This window comes from Phyllostomus discolor, chromosome 5 (genome assembly GCF_004126475.2).
Source record: "Phyllostomus discolor isolate MPI-MPIP mPhyDis1 chromosome 5, mPhyDis1.pri.v3, whole genome shotgun sequence".
Lineage (NCBI taxonomy): Eukaryota > Metazoa > Chordata > Mammalia > Chiroptera > Phyllostomidae > Phyllostomus > Phyllostomus discolor.
The window spans coordinates 52896599-52914697 of NC_040907.2; the positions used below are offsets into that span (position 1 = coordinate 52896599).

The 18099-nt window shown below is 35.4% G+C and overlaps 1 protein-coding gene across 1 annotated transcript in view; it reads right to left on the bottom strand.

The window, feature by feature from the left end:
- Window positions 1–18099, bottom strand: part of NEGR1 (neuronal growth regulator 1) — an 838303-nt gene that overhangs the window by 232912 nt on the left and 587292 nt on the right. The gene's annotated exons all lie outside the window — the stretch shown is intronic.

Genomic DNA, 18099 nt, shown 5'->3' on the forward strand with positions numbered 1-18099 from the left:
TTGTTCTCTGCCTGGCTTGTTTCACTTAGCATAATTATCTCTAGGTCTGTCCACAATGTTACAAAAGGTAAGATTTCCTTCTTTTTTTAGGGTCATGTACTATTCCATTGCGTAAATGTACCACAGTTTTTAATCTACTCACCAACTGATGTTTTAAATATTAACTGCCAGTATATATTATATATAAATATATTATACCTATTTATATTTATACATATAGTTAAATTTAACATATTCTTTTGAGTAGTTAAATATTATTTGGAACAAGTTATCTAAAAGTAAGTTCACATCAGCACTTTATTTTTATATATAATACAATATCAAATGTAACACTCTATGACTTGGCATTAAAATACTATATATGTAGACAGCAGAGTTCTAGAAAAATTCAAGCAGTGTTTGTCTATGGCTTCCTCTAATGTATTGTGACTCAGAAAGCAATCACAGATAACTTTTGGGCTTATGACCTGTTTTAGTCAACTATTGCTATAACAGTACTGGGTAACAAATAACTACTGTTTCTTAGGGACATATGCCTGTCAGCACCTATTTTTCACTCAAGTATCTGCTCTGTCATATCTGTAATGCCGATACATTCTTACTGAAGTAAATCTTTTGAGATGACCTAGTAATAACATCAAAATAAATAATTTCAATGTGGTTGTGTGTGTATGTGGTATGTGTGTGTGTGTGTGTGTGTGTGTGTGTGTTTTGGCTTTGTTACTTCTAAACTGAAAATACACCTGTAGTTGGTAACTAAACCAAATGCTTTCAGAGCCTTTTAAATACATAATTCATAAAACCAAAAAATGGTAAAACAGTAGACAGACTTTGTTGGCATTCATTTAGCTATAGAAAATATGTACAGACACTAGGTAGAACAGGTTTTGTCTTTTAACATTTTAATGAGCTTTGGGAATTTCATGCCTATTAGTTATGTTGCCCTGATTACTCATTATAATTCTAATATGCATTTTATATTTAATTACAATGCTTATAAAGATTTGGTATGGACACTAAATTATTATAACTAGCATGTGCATAATGATTATGAACTGAATTTATTAACTTTTATACCAGCATTCAGTTTTGGTAACTTTCAGTTTCACCTTGGTGATTAACCACATTGTCTAATTAAACAAATATTTGCAAGGAATTAATTGCAAATGTCAAAAGCAGTGTCCTCTTTTCATTGTTGTTGTTATTTTGCCAATTTGCATCATATTTTATTTTTCATTTCCTTAACTTGTTCATTAAGAGACAAGCTCATTTCAAAATTATTAAAGTATTATTAATTTTTATTAGTTGTTTAAAGATTGCAAGCTTATTAAGACATTTTAACAGGGAGTCTAATGTCAGGTTATTGGAAGCTTTCTGCTAGGGGAGGTAATGCTCTGCTGAGATGTCAGCTTATTTCCACACCAAACACAGGGGTATGCAATTAATAATGATAATTCTCACATTTTACAACTAATAAGAATACTTGACTTTTATTAACAGAATTTCTCTTCCTATTTCCCACAATGCATTTCCACAAGCCTTTGACAACTTGTTCATATTAAAAAAAAACAGTAATATCTCCAGATTCATCTGCTTTCTTGAAATTTATTTCAGAGTCTGCATCAAGTGGGTAATCAATACATGTTAATTATTTGATTATTAGGATGGTAATAAGATTTTCTTGTAAAAGTTCACATTCACTTAGAAATAAAAATAACCAGAACTTGAATGCTAATGAAACCATAACTTTGTCAGATAAGATCTATATTTTTGGACTCCAGATAATCTTATTCCTGATCTGGGTAATATTTACCTTCAGTGAACAGGGGAGGGTATGAAAGAGAAAGGTCATACAAGAATTAGCAAGGAGTTTTTTATCTGAAAAATTCTTAGATATAAATACCTATATACTGTAGCATTTAAGAGCTCTGCATTAAGAATTCAATCAGTTTCTAGCTGTGGACTATCACAGCAATATATTAACATTTAAAAAATTTTAATTATTTTGAGGTTTTTAGATAAAGAATGAGTACATAAAGTATATAAAGAATGAGTACAAGGAAGGCTTGGCATGTAATGAACATGTGAAACTGAGGTGCTATCATGCAACTACTACTGCCACCCTGAATGTGTGTGATTGTTTGTTTATTTGGTAAAGCAATGTAGGTAGTTAACATTCATCTTCCTTAAGTCCTCTAGTATCATTTATCCATGGATGAATTTGATATGTATGTATGCATATATGTATTTATATGTTTGTGTGTATACATACATAAATATATAGGTATATATGTATGTGCATTTTTTTCAGATCACTAGCTTGTCATTAGTTGACCATTTAGGATATAGATATAATAATCTCAAATACCATTCCATTTGTTTGCTATTTACTTAAATTTTGAGTTTACCTTTTGCATTACTTTTATGAAAACAATCATCTATAGACATGTGATATTTATATATGTAAACTGATATTGTTTAATTTCTATAATAACAGTATATTAACAATAAAACCATTATATATAACCATTGTATTATTTTATGCAAATTATAATATTTAATTATACATAGAAAATGCATATAGCTGTATACTAATATAGCATATTACTAGTAGAGCTCAGTATTAATAATAATGTTATTATCTCCTTTAGTATATCATAGTCTCTAAGGTAGGGTTTATTTCTTTTTTTTTTCTTTTTTTTTAAAATATTATTTATTTATTTTTAGAGAGGGAAGGGAGGGGGGGGAGAGACAGACAGACAGACAGACAGACATCAATGTGCGGTTGCTGGGGGTTATGGCCTGCAACCCAGGAATGTACCATGGCTGGGAATCGAACCTGGGACACTTTGGTTCCCAGCCCGTGCTCAATCCACTGAGCTACACCAGCCAGGGCCGGGGTTTATTTCTTAGTTACCATTTTTTTCCCTGTAATTAACAAACATTTATTGAGCATTTACTACTTCTACATTACTATGGTGTTAGCACTAGAATAATGCTTTGCACATAATAAATTTTATAATTTGAGTGAATAAATGAATGAAGTTTTTCTATTGTATAGTCTGTTGACTTTTGTGAAAGCTTTTTCAAGGTTATTTTTCTGTGTGTGTAATAGCCTGAGCCTATGAGTGAAGGGGAAATAACAAAGTGACAGACAAAACTTCTCCCCAATCCAGTAAGTGTCTTCATGGCAAGAGTCTATGAATATTTTTTTTTAATTTGATGAATTAATGAGTGTCTTGTTAAGAAACTGAATGTGTTTCAGTTTCTTACATACATAACTGAATATGTTTTTAAAGTATTTTTAAAGAGATTTAAATCTAAAAGCTTAACTTACTTTGAAACTGAGTTTGTGCCAAATTGTATACCTTTTGTGGTAATTTAATATAGAATAATACTAGAACAAATAAAAATGTTTTCTCTTTTTCTACCCATTTTTCTGTCATCTATGCATTTGATTGAAAATGCCCAATCTATGGCCCTGGCTGGCGTAGCTCAGTGGATTGAGCGTGGGCTGTGAACCAAAGTGTCGCAGGTTCAATTCCCAGTCAGGTTACATGCCTGGGTTGCAGGCCATGACCCCCAGCAACTGCACATTGATGTTTCTCTCTCTCTTTCTTTATCTCCCTCCCTTCCCTCTATAAAAATAAATAAGTAAATCTTTAAAAAAAAAAAAAAAGAAAATGCCCAATCTCACCACTTTCATAACTAAACAGTCCATACCTTTTCTATGCCTGGAGATCTTGCCAGCAGGAATTCTTTGTCCTCTCTTCTGCGATTACATATTACAGTCCCTTGGCAGTGATTCTAATGTTTGCACTACTGAAATTTCCCTCAGTGATTTCAAAGACTCATTCCTTGTACTGTTGGTATTTTCCTGTGTTGCAAAGTCGAATCTTTTATAATTGTTGGTGGGATGGACTGGAGTAGTTTGAGTCTCAAAGGGTGAAAATTGGCTCAGTTGAGTTCATCAAGAGCTGAACTAGGGAAGTTTCAACAGGATTGGAAAGTCTTGGGGGAAAGGATTAACTAAATAATGTGGGAGCTGGGCAGAAATGTCTGTTCTCATGGAAAGTCAAGGATAGAGGAGGAATTTTAATTTAATGTATTTGACTTCTCTCTACCCACTTGTTCACTCCTGTCCAAAGAAGGGAGAAAGACTAATATTTCCAAGTGGAGAGGCATGGTCATTCACAAATTGACCATATCTATCTTTTTCTCTTACGTAGCTAGTTTTCATCAAGAGATGGAGGAATTTTACAAAATGGGCCAGCTCATGAGGGGAAGAGGCCTGTGATTTCCCAGTATGTCCCTAAGTGGAAGATCAGTTACACTCTGGTGCTCTGGGGCAGAAACCTTGAGAAATAGACAAAGAGAGGGATTTTAGAAGCAAAATAAGCATTAAAGATAGAGGTTTTGGGAAAGGCTAGTTTCTCTTGGGGTTATAAAGTCCTCTATGAGTAAGTTTTACAATTGTATAACTGTCTTGAACTGCTGTGACCAGGATTGCAGCTTTAGGTCTTAGGTATGCACACCATATGGGTTTTTCACACTAGCTTATGGGTTTTTGTCCTAAGAGAATGACTTTTATGATACAGATAAGCAGAAACATTATATACAAAGAGTCCATTTAATGGGTGTGGCCTTAGCAAGCCGATAGGCCATGTCTGACTTTAAGCAAATAGCAGTTGGGCCCAGTGGGTGACCTCAGCAAAATGCTGGAATAATAAACCAGGATGACCATAAAAAACAGGCAGTGGTAGGGGACTTGGCAGGCAACAGCAACACCAGCTTTAAAGTGCAGATGGCTAAAGAGTAATGCTACATGCTACAGTCACATGTAGCTGGGTCAGGTAGATGAGGTAGGAATCTTTCATACTTTCACAGTGTTTTTCAGCGATGTGTGGAGAATGGAAAGCCAGACCCGGTAAACTGCCGAGATCCTGAGTCCACAAATAGGTGGTAGGAACTGCTATTTTAGTGACTAAAATTCTATTTCTCTCTTATGTTTTGAATTTATATCAGGACTGAAAAAGGAGACTCTGAAAGAGCTAACCTTAGAAACATGAGGCTCCTAAGAATCATTCCCCACTATTGTGATGTCAAGCTGGGTCTGAATTGACTAGTTCCACAGACTCAGGAAATGGCTTTTGATTGCTGAGATCCAAAGCTTTATTCATAGAGGAGTCTTAGACTTTATTAATAAGTAAAAAGGAGCGAGGACCTTTATTATAAAATGAATGTTCCATCTTCTTTGATGAAGTTAGAAAAATAATTTAATAATATTGCTGCAGATTCAAACCATAAAAAGTATATGAAAAGCTTGGGCAAAAATAAGAAATCAGATTTTCTCAGGAAGTTAGGGAAGAAATGGAGGGATATAAGCACTTGTTTTAGTCATAATTGAGGGGCAAGAAATTAATGGAAATAGAAAAAATGAATCCAGACTAATTAAATGGTAGAAGAAGGATTCTCAGCAAAATAGTTGAACCTGTAGCAGGCAGTCCAGATAGATATTAAGGGGAACATGGCATAGTAATAACCTAAAGATATAGGAGAAAAAATTTGGTTTTGACTGGTCCTTTAGAGTATCAAAAAAGGAAGGTATGCATTATTACTGGCTCAAAACAAACATCCCCCCAACAAATAAACAAGAAAAAACAAACTATTATTGTGGCTGTGGGGTGAATCTAATTTGGGGGAGAATCAGACAGGATAAACCAGTCAGATAAACATATTGCAGCCATCAAGGTTGACGTACAGAGGTAGAGTGGTAGAGATGCAAGATGAGAAAGGATTTGAGATAATTATTTAAGAGGCAAAATAGATAGAATTGCTTACAGATTGGATATGAGTGAGGAGGAAGAATGGGATGTTAAAAATACCCCTGAGATTTTGGTTAGCACAGTAAGAGGTATGATCACAACAGTGGAGAACAATGTAAATGGCTGACGACAGAAAGGTGTTGAGAATCCTAAATTCGATTTGGGAATTTAGAGAGTTTAAAATATCTGTGAGGTAACCAAGAGTCAGTATTAGATGAAGACATGGGTAGAAAGGTCTAGTGGCCAGAGGAGAAGTCTGGTGTGGGTTAGGAAGGTTTGAATCATTTGTGTGAAGGTGTTAGTTGATGCTATGGATAGGCATGAGATTGAAGGATTGAGATAATGCTTTTCAAAAACTAGGGTCTTCTATTTTATTACCATGCACTTTAAGAATCCTTCATATTGTCTACACCGTGCTATATATATAGGGTCTTTATATATAAACTTCTTGTCCTGGGAGAAAAGACATTTTATAAAAGTAGAGAATATTAAACACAAAACAAGCATTCAAAGAGAAAGTAAATCAAAGATAGAATTGGTTATTTTTAAAGTGCTCTTAATATTATGCACATATAATGGTCTGTACAATACAAATATAGATTAATTTTTCATATCTTTTAAATATTTTCTGAATAGAACTTCTCAGAATGGTAATGTTATGGTAGACACAGAAATAGCTAAATATTTTGTTTAAAAATGTATTACAGTAAGTTCTGAGAAAAATTATTGTTTGCCTTGTCAAAGAGAAAGTAAATAAAAAAAGAAATACAAAAATTCAAGAGACAAAAAAATGATTTCTACTTATACTTAGTTTCAGGGTTTCAGTGATTTCTTAGTTTCATTAATTGATTATACTCAATTAATAATCTAGAAGTCCTATGTGTATTTCATACCTTCCTAGTTTTTGTTAAACCATTTCATTTTTATATCTTTTTGTTTGTATTTTTATTATCAAAATAGTGGAAATATTTTTCTGAAAGGCAAAGGTAAATAGACTTTCATGTGACAAGTAAAACTGTGAAAGATTAGAATTACTATCGGGGCAAGGTTTATCATGGAATGATGGCATTACAGGAAAGAGCACTAAATCACTGCCAGAAAAGTCAAGCTTCTCCATTTTTGAGAGAATATTCCATAAGATTTTATCAGATTCTAATATTTTCTAAGAGAATTATCAAGTAATATTTTTCAGACATTCATGGGATATTAAACTGATTTTATAGGATGTCTGTATTATTTTGGGTTGGTTATCATATTGCTTGTCATTTTCAAAAATTTGCTAAAACAACTATTTTCATAGTTGAATGTTATTCAATGGAAACTTTAGTTATAAACATAAAACATATGTGTTCCATTAAGCTATAACCTAGATAGTATTTATAAACCTACTTGGAGTTCTTTAGAGGAATCTTTTGCTATAAATCTCAGGTCCTGTTCCTATAATAGTAGCCCAGGTCTTCAAAGTCAGGGAGAGGACTAAAAGAAATGTTATGCACATGCTTACAAGTATTTATGTGGTGAACAGGAGAAGGATAAGTGAGGAGAAATTTATTGTATGCAATGTATGGTATAAGACTACCAACAGAGATTAGTTCTATGTTTCCTGTTTTATGACAGAGAGAAAAAAATGGGTTTAACATCTCCCAGAGTTATGAGGCTCTAATAATATAGTGTATGTATCTCAATACATACCATCAATCTGAACTGCTTTGATATCCCCTCCCTTCATATGCATAGGTCTAAACAAACCAAATAAGCTAGAACACTGTTACATATTGCCAAGCTCCAAGATTTTTAGAAACAAATATTTAAGCAAGTAACTTATATGTCCTAAAAATTTAGGGTGTTTACAGATGACTAAAACAAATTCCTCTCAGTTCAAAGAGTTCCGCTTTTCCCACATCACTATTTTATTATATGTTCAATTGTACAGGGGAAAAGACTAAAGGAGTGCTTGGATTAACTGAGATGGACTTGACAGTGATGATTATTTTTAGGTGTATATTTTGGTATTGGGCAATCTAATTTCTATAGCTAGCAAGATAGTAATGATAGAGAAATGTCTAAATGCTCTCTGCTTACAGAAATTATATAAATATATATAATATAATAAAACTTTCATATGCTATGTAATTATAATTATAATGAAGGTAGAATAGGAAAGCAGCCACATTGATGTTATGTTGGTTAATCAATATTTACTGAATTTATCTCTAGGAGGAAAAGGAGAAGAAAATAAGGAAAGGAGGAAAGGAAGAAGATGAAGGGGAAGAGACAGAAGAGGAAGAATCATCTGGATAACAGGGCTAGTAAACACTTATATAAGTCACTTAACCACATTGCCTTCTCCAGGCTTCATAAACCCCATCTATCTTCACTCATTGAGTCCCTAGCTATGCAGTTATAATGAGGATTAATCTCAATTAGTAATGGACTAAGTGTTGGAAACAGCAAAACTCTTTAAATGCATTACCTTAACAACACATGTGTCTGAAGTTATTTTATTTTTATCTTAAGGATGAAAAAATTGAAATTAAAGAGGTCAAATAGCCTCTCAAGTTTACTTAGCTGACACATCAGATTCATGTCCAGATCTTGCTCACTCAGAAATTTCCATTATACAGGTAAACATAGGATATTCGACAAGCAATTTGGATATGGCTAACTGTTCAATTAATTTTGCCATGAGAGAATATTCTTCTCATCTGAATTAAGATACTGCCTCTTCTTTGAAGCCAAGGTAAATCCTTGCAGACAGGTATTATCTCTCCCTCCAATGGGTTCTCATGTTGTGGAACACTTGCACCTGTTCACATGGCAGCACAGTACAGCTTCAGAATGGATTTCAATTCTGTATGAGTCTTTGAGCAAGCTATCTAACCTCACAATTCTGTTTGCTCCTTGGTAAAATTAGAAAACTCTACACATCTTCATTGTGGAGTTTTGTAAAAATTAGATTATAAAAATAAAGCACTTAACAGGCATCTGGCTCAAGAAAGGAACTCAAAAACAATTAATTTTTGTTTCATATTTGGTTTTCCAAGTAGGATGTGATAAGGACACAGTCATTCTGCACATCATTAAAATTAACCAGAGGACTCTGCAGACGAGTACAGAAAATTAAACTGTAGCCCATTATATCCCATCCCACTGTAGAACAAGGTACATGACAAAAGGTAGCATCGATTGAGCACTGATTTTATGCCAGGAACTACTCTAAGCACACACAGTCCATGTGCCAACTCATTTAACTTTCACAACATTTCTGTAAGTATATTATGATTTCCATTTCACAGCTGAGACGAAGAGAAGCAAAGTGTCTGAGATCACACTCTTAACTACTACTGTCTTATGGGTAGTAAACCTTTGCATTTAAAAACTCTTTATATTCTTAGAGAGGACCATTTTTAATAGAATATGACATTTCCCATAACCTTTCCACATGTGGCCATAATGCTAACTGTTAGTATTTTGTGAATCCTATAAAACCCCATGTTCCACACATTCAGAGTCTGTCCATGGATAATACCACAGTGTCTGAATACTGAGGGAAACATGGCTGGTAGATTTTAATAGCTATACTCATATTCATTTCACCTGTTACCAGGGGAAGGAATGAAATAGAGATATAATGGTGAGAATAAGTTTACACCTCAAATCCACACCCTCACATAGAAGCTGAAGCTTCTCATGTGCAGGTACCACTGTGTCAAAGGGAACACACATTAGTTTTCTCTGCCACATGCACCAGTGCTCAGAGTACTGTGAGTAAATGGAAAAACAGATGCTCTTTGCATGGAATGTTTCCTCATATTTGAGGATAAATATAGGTGTGGGGGAAGAAAATGGGGGACAAATCAAGTGGCTTTGTCAATGAGGTGAGTTTGTGCTTTATAATTTTCATGAGCAGAAAAAGAGGAGTTGCAATTACTAAGCATTTTCTCAACTCTTCAATATGTGGCTACAAAGAGCTAGTTCAACAAAGTCCCTTTCCATCACAAAGGCTTGTGCTCCTATTTCTTTTCTTGCTCCTGCTGAAGACATTTTGTCAATATTTCCTCAGTCTGTACGATTCAGGTGGTATGAAGGTTAAAGTGTATGATGATCTGGCAGTATGGTAGAAGAATGTGTGTTTGTGTAGGAAGATGGAAGGTGAGCGCAGTCCTTTGACACTGTTATTTTAAAGACTGTTCTCAGAGCAAATACTGCACTGCTGGGGAAGAGGGAAATCATAGTCATGAACCATCACTCACTTGTGTTTGGGCTCCAGGCATTTGTGACCTGCCAAGTAATGGAGGGTGGGCCCAACAAGCATGTGTCATTCATGCACTTGGGTACCAGAGGCAGCATGAATAGAGATGTGCATTTCATCTCCAGTGTCTCCATGATGTATTAGCAGAGGGGATGAGGGAGAGGAGGTTAGAACATGAAACCAATCAGGACTCTCCAAGGGGAATAATTAGGTCACTCAGCACACACGTCCTACTTCAGTTCTAAGGATGATTTCTACTTTTGTTGTTTTTGTTTGCAAACAAACACCCATGGATCAAAACAGAATTGCTCTACTTCTTTTCTGAAATGCTTGATTCCAGTCTTATGTGTTGCCTGCCCTTACAAGTCATAGTTTCATTTACACAATTATGGGGCAATAATGTGGCCTCTGTTACTTTTCTCTAAGAGCAAATAATGCTTGTAATGTGAATGAACTGCTGTCAAGTCAACAGTTTCCATTTTGGGTTACCTAATGCAGTAACAGACTATGTGCTGAATGCAAGTCAACATGGCATTCTCTCTTGGTTGATTTGCGGCCACAGCTATCACAAAGGGAGCAGAAACCTTGGCGGTGGAGAGAGCTGTGTGTATGCAAAATTGGTTCTGGAAAGACTCATGAAGTTCAGGCCTCTGATATTCCTGGAATATGGAGCTTCCCTGAAACTAAAATATTCTTGGCTTCAAAAGATAGATTGCAGAGGAAAAGATGTCTCAGAGTGTCAGAGTGAATTATTCCCCTTCACACTGTTTCCTAGTCACCCCTAGTGATTCAAACCAGGAAACAACATAAATGGAAGATCCTGGCTCCTACTAATGGTAGGAAGTTCCTGTTTTAACAAAAGTGATAGAGCATGAGAAATGGTTGGTAAATTTAATTCTTTGGAATTTAATATTCCCACCAATCTAAATCTCTCCCAAGGAGACAATTACTTGAAAAATAAAGTTCTTCATTAATAATTCAGTATCAACTAGAGGAAATTATTTCAAGAGCTGAATAAATAAGAGCTTAAATATTCAACCTCAGTTTGGAAAATTAAGAAGTCATTTATTATTTACTAAATTTGAGAGCTTCTGACTACAACACAAAGTCTAACCACTTTACCTTGGAGTGAAAAGACATTTGCTTTATTAATAGATTGAAATGAATTGGTAAAATACAGACATTATTCTTGTTTTTGTGTATACCACCATTACTTAAGAGTGTTGGACACATAGTAAAAACTCAATAGGTACTTACAGAATGGATGGTGGATGACTCCTCACGATTGGGAAATTAACCAAAACTTCTGAAATAAAAAAGCTCCTTCAAAATCTTTGTAGAAAACCAGATGCTAATTCTGCTGGTATTGATTTTGCAGAACCCACACAACAAAGTATGTAAATCCACTAACTCAGATGGTGTTTCTGAGGACACTGCTCATTACGACTGTATAATAAATGGGAGTGCACAAGTCACCATTAGCACAGAACAGATTGTTTGGGTAGCAAAGACAGCAGCTGTCACAGCTTGACAGCTTTCTTGTTAGTGAATCAGCTTTACTGACAGCCTATTTGATTGAAAATCACTGTTCACTGACAGTGTGTTATAGCTGATACACATATGTATCTCATGAAAATGGGACAGTCGCTGAATACCCATGAAAGGTTGAGAGGCTACAGCTCTATGAACTACATTAAAAAAGAATAAAGTTCTTACAAAGCAAGTCTATTAGTGTATAAACTGTGATTGAACAACCATAAAAATTTTTTAAAAAATAAAAACATTTTGCTTACTAAAAAATGGATAGTAGCAAAAATGAACATGAAAGCAATGATGGGTGACCCAGTGGTATCTTTGCTGTGCATTGTCTAAATTGCCTGTTATAAGAATTTTATTTGCAACCAAATGAGGCCAAAGTGAAAACAGGACCTTGGGGAGAAACCCATTCTGTCTACTTGTTAAATCTTGGGACTGTCACAGGATAAATACTGGGGCAGAGATCCCTTTTCAGATTTGAACTTGGTATGGAAGAATTATCATGAGCAGAGTGGGGATGACTTCACTAAGCAGAACCAGTTATGAATAAAGCAGGTAGGTGTGGTGTACTCTACCAAGCACAGACTTGACAGTGTACTTCAATGCTGAAAGGCTTCTGTTTCAACAGCACAGGGTGTCTGCCAGAGTAGAGATGTAGGGATAAAAATAGTTCATATATTCTGGGATTACTTGAAAAGTGACAAGGATGACATCTTGCTGAAACAGGAAATACCAGATTCATTCATTCGAACTCCTCTGTAAGGTTCACTAATTTATGTCCCTAAGCTCTTCCTTAGAATGATCCATATGCTTGGGGCCTTAGGAAGTATGGTGAGTTAATGCATCTACCTGATCACTTTGTCCCAGTTCCCATTTGTCATCATCACATAATTTGGCAGAGTTTCTGGCCTCTATACAAATGAGAGACAGGATCAGAATAACCAACATGCCTGCAGGTCAGGGGAGCACAGCAGCTACACTCAGACATTGATTAGGGTAGGCTGCCAGGGCTGTAACTCTCACTACTGACAAATCCAACTGCTCCTGGTGCAGGTGCTGCTAATAATGAGTGGAAACATGGCTAGAAAATAAGTGTTTGAACCAATTATAAAATGTTTAAACTATAGAATACAAATAAATTATAAAGCAGATCATGTTTAAAAATAAAAGAGAGGGACACTGAATTGTAATTTGGTGACTGTGCTGAAAGAAAGAGAGAAAGAGAAGGAATGAAGGAAGGGAAGGAAGGAGGGGAAAAAGGGAGGGAGGTGAATAGGGAGGGAGAAAGGAAGGAAGGGAAAGAAGGAAAGAGAAAAGGGAGAGAGAAGAGAGAGAGCATGAGAAAAAAGGGGGGAGAAAGAATAAGAAAGAGATCATGAGTATACAGATAAAACATTTTTTAAATGATTAAGGAGAATGCAAATAAATTAAGGCAGCAGTGTTTTTGTTTTGTTTAATTTGTTCATTCATTCATTTGCTAGATTCACTAGCATTAATAAAGTGGACTGTTTTTGCTTTAGTATTTAGTATGCAGTAGGAAATCTACAAATATTTATTCTAGCTTAGAGTAGGCAATATATAAATATCTCTTCTATAAAAGTTAAAGATGTTTCTTCTTCATTTCTTTTGATGTTTCTTTTTCCTGTAGTGGTATGAGTTCCAGGCAGATAAATAGTTGCTGTTATATCTAGGATTGGGCTTGTGAGTATTACTGGGACTTTTAGGCAGAGATAAATATATTCAGAAGTGAATAAGGAAAATTTAAAATTAAAAAAAGAGAGAAGTAAAAGAGACCAGATAAAGTAGTAAAATCATAAACTTGGTGTTGTCAATTCCTTTAAATGATGATAGTTGCTATTTTATTTTGGGCAACCAGGTCAGCCTGATGAAGTAGGCAGCCTATTATTTAGTGTGATATGAGGTAATATGAAACCACATGTACCCCCAAATATTTTCCTTTGCTCTCCTTTGACCTGATTTGATGTTTCCCCAATTCTTCCCATGATGTTAGGTTTGCCAACAAGTCTATAGAATACAATTTCCAAAGTAGATTAGTGCAACCTTTTGGATAGAAGAGACTTTATGTTTCAAGTAACATGTATTTTGAGTGGTCATGGTGGTGGTGGTGGTACAGTGACTGTAGGAGTACTTACGCCAGAGAAAAATGGACCACTGGAAAAGTGGTGGTTAAATTTTGGAACCCATTTCAGTCAAGGAGCAAAGGTTGCATTTGTGGAGAGCAAGACCAATAAAATGGCATTGGTCAGATCAAATTAGCATAAAACATATAAAACAAAGGGGAGTGACTTATATCAACCAAAATGACTGTCATGACACTTTGGTTCAAGAGGGAAACTACCTAAGTTGGAGCAGACACATCTGGCAAGGAGACACACCTAAGACATCTTCACATGTGATCAGAATAGCCACATATGCAGAGCAGGACCACCCATAGATAGGCTCCTGGGGCAATTCCACACTTGCCAACAGCAGTGCCAAGACATTTATTGAAAAGACCCAGATGGATGGTGGATGGAAGGCACCATTTTCAAGGTATAACTGATGCATGTTCCAGACCGTTGCTGACAGAGTTAAACTCCACACACCAGAATGCTGCTCCATGCCATGCTGTTATCCCTTGGTGTCAGCCGCTGGACTGAGGACTTTGCCTGCCCTGCTGACTACCTGGCTCCGGAGATCCTCCCTTGCAAGACGCTGACAACTCCCTTGCCCACTTTGCTATTTCCGGAACCTGACACTCTGGGACTCGGGTTCATTATATCCCATTGATTGCTCTGTGTGTGTGTTATATTTCTTTTAGATTGTTAGAGTGTGAGTAGCATGTTAATGTATGTAGATGTCCTACTTTGAGCAAACCTGCATTCAATGAAAGCTGAATGAATGGCATAGTTACAGTGTGTGACTTGTCTGTTGGTGCTGGGCTGCTCAGCAGGCAGCTAGCGGAGCAGTTGCCTGGCTGACTTATAGGAAAAACTATAATACAAACATACACTTGTGACAGCATTGAAAACATATTTCATTGACTTTTCAATTGTACTGGGCTAAACTTACCAGAAAGAAATACATTAGCGTATTATGTTGCCTCTGTAATGTCCTAAGACACACTCTTAGGAAACTAGATAGATGAGGAAAGAATCAGTGTTTAGGAAAGAGAGGAGGAGGATATTGCTATTCTTTAAACTGGCATGACTCCAATCATAATTCAAACACAAATGTATATGTTTGTGGGTGGTTGCTACAATTTGCAAACTTCAAGCTTCTTTGGATTCTGGCTCAGAAATATTGTAATTTTCCTAAATCCAATAGGACCTCAGAAACAATTCAGACTCATTTACTGGAAAATAAAATGCCTTCAGAACGGGTATTTGATATGATTTGAAATAATGAACACTCAATAGAAATTATTAATTAGCATTTCTCATGGATTTTGTAAAAGCTGAGTCATTTAAACGAACAATAAAAAATCTATGGCAGTTTTTATTACTTACAGCAAGTGTTGGCTGTGGAAAAACATTAAACTGCCAAAGGGAAATGAACACAAAGGAACATAGCATTCTTTTCCTGCCCAGTCAGAGCTTCTTCCATAGAGCTAATAGTGGCAGAGACCCCAGCAGCCCAAGGGAGCTCCTTAGTCTCCTGGGAGCAAAAGCCGAAGCCACGACCATGGACTTCGTTCTCCCCTATTTCGACCCTTGTGACTCTGACTGCTTCTTCTGTTCTTCATCTGATTTCATTTCTCTCCAACTGCATTAGTCTCACCTTCAGGCCTCGGCACTAGTTTTCCACGGAGCTGAAAGCATTCTTCCCTAGATAGCCACCTAGCCAGCTCCCTCATTTCCTTTAAGTCCCTACTCAAACGTCATCTTCCCAAAGAGGCCTACAGGAAGTACTCCATTAAAAATATATTTCCCAACCCTTGGACTTTCTTAATCTTCTCTACTTTTTTTTTTTTTTTTGCATAGTACTATCACATTCAAATATTTAATTTACTTTTTTCGTTGTTTTGTTTTTATGCCAGTTGTATATTGTCTGCCTTTTTTTTTTTTTTTTTTTTTTTTTTTTTTTTTGCTAAAGTGAAAGTTCCATGAAGCCAGCTTCTATTTTATTTACCCATATATCCCAAGACTCTTAAGAGAGTGTCTGGCATGTGATAAATACTTAATAAATAGTTGTTGAATGAATATAATAGGTGTGAGATCTTAGAAAAGGCACTTAAAACACATACATCAATTTTAGCTTTTAAATAGAAATGATATTGATGTAGTGAGGATTAAGTAGGACAGGTATCAAGATGTTCACCATCAAGCCTGGCATGACATCCATAACATTCTTATTATTAACATTGATAGGGTTGCTGGTTTAATTCCCAGTCAGAGCACATGCTTGGGTTGTGGGCCAGCTCCCCAGTAGGGGGGGCATGAGAGAGGCAACCACACAGTGATGTTTCTCTCCCTCACTTTCTCCCTTCCTTCCCCTCTCTATAAAAATAAATAAATAAAATCTTGAAAAAAAAAACATTGACAGGATCTGCTAATATCCTCTTGTGTTAACTTCCAGTACCAGAGTGATCCTTATCCAGAGGCTTAGTCTGATAATTTTCACAGACTAGCCTCTGTTCATATATTGTTGATGAAACATTTTGAAATTTGCTAGAAAGAACTAATTTTCCACCATAACACAATTAATTTATCTCTTCAATTGTTTTTCTACTGGCTTTTCCTACAGGCTGTTCTCATACCATTTATAGAAGTCTGTATCTTATTGCTACCTTGACAAACTATATTAAGATGGTCTCTTATGCACTCCACCCCTCAAACCCAAATTAGGAACCAACCCATGTAATAAGTCAGGTTTACATCATGCCCTTTCAGTTTTACATTTTTGAAATTTGAGCAGATCTTAGATTATGTTTTTAGAGTTATTTTTAGAACAGCCTCACATTTTCTGACTTTTGAAAAATGCAAGCACTTTTAAAGTGCTTTGCACCTAGTATGCATGGAATACACATTTGTGGAACAGTAGGTAAATCAAGCACTGTGATACATTTTGAGCATAATAGCTCAGTATACTAAATATTCAGGACAGCAGTGTCTCCACAAACAGTTTTATCCTTGAATGCAGAAAGTAGTGTGAGAGCTTAATAAAAGTGCTATTTATCACATATTAAGTGTAATTTACATAACATAGTTTTAGGAACACAACATATTCCTGAATTAGGTATTTTTCAAATTCCCACAGCAGGAAACAATAGTAGTCTCTCAATAATTATTTTTTTTGATAAAGCAACAAATGAGTGAAATAGATCATTGCCTTAGGACTTTTTATGCTTATTAAATATTCAGTAGAACCATTTTTTGAAGTCTATGGTAAGATTTAATTTCTTTTACAGAAAAATGACTAAACCTGAAGTTTCTAGACATTTGAAAAATATACCAGAAGTAAGGTGTTAACATTTATCTCCACATTGTCTGTAGTTCTTTGACAGATTAGGTAGAATAGGAAAAATGGGTATTAAATTTCAATCAGGGTTCATCAGTGGATACATAGTGGGCTGGTGAGATGTTGAGTAATGATGGGGAGTTCCATATTTAATCACTGGTTGCCTGACTTGTCCGGCATAGGTCATGAACTCCAGACAGGTATTTTTGGATCCTAACATTCTCAGCAAAGAAAAATCACTTCTCGGAATGCCATCCTGTTCTTTTAATGCTCCCATTATCTCACAGAAGTAGAAATAGTATTGGCACTTAGCCCAAATTGTGAAAGTTTAGCATTGTAATATTTTTGTCTTTTCAGACATGGATTGTTTGCCCTTTCCAATGATGTGTACATGTTCACATTTGTATATATACATTTTATGTATATATAATATATATGCACATATACACATTAATATGTATATATAAATGTGTATATATACACATATATTCTATATATGACTCATATACATGAATATTTTCAGCAGCATTTCAGTTTTTTCTCTGTGGTTTCCTAAGAGATAATGAACCTACATTGGTAGATCACCCTGTGGTGGCACAGTATCTCTTGTAGAAAAACAGCATAGCCTTGGAATTTAACTATAACATAACTGACCTGAACCCTCATTACAAGGGAAAATACACCAACAATATACAGAAATTAACTGACTTTTTCCCTTGAGAGCTATATAGTACATGACAATTAAGAGAAAGCTTGATCTCAGGGCAGACCTAACACATTGGCTTGTCCTGGTGCTCAGATGCAGAATGTGCAGAAGAGAGCAAGGCAATCTGTTCATGTATGAGAGAATTATTAATGAGCACTATGCATTTGAAAAATGGCTTCTCTCTTCATGTTTAAAAATACATATATTATTTCAAAGTACAGCATAAAGGAGTCTGTTTGTCCTTGAGCAGAAATAATATCTAAGTCTCAGAGAGAAAACTAGTCTGTTATGCTTCTGCATTACTGAGAGAGATCTTCAAG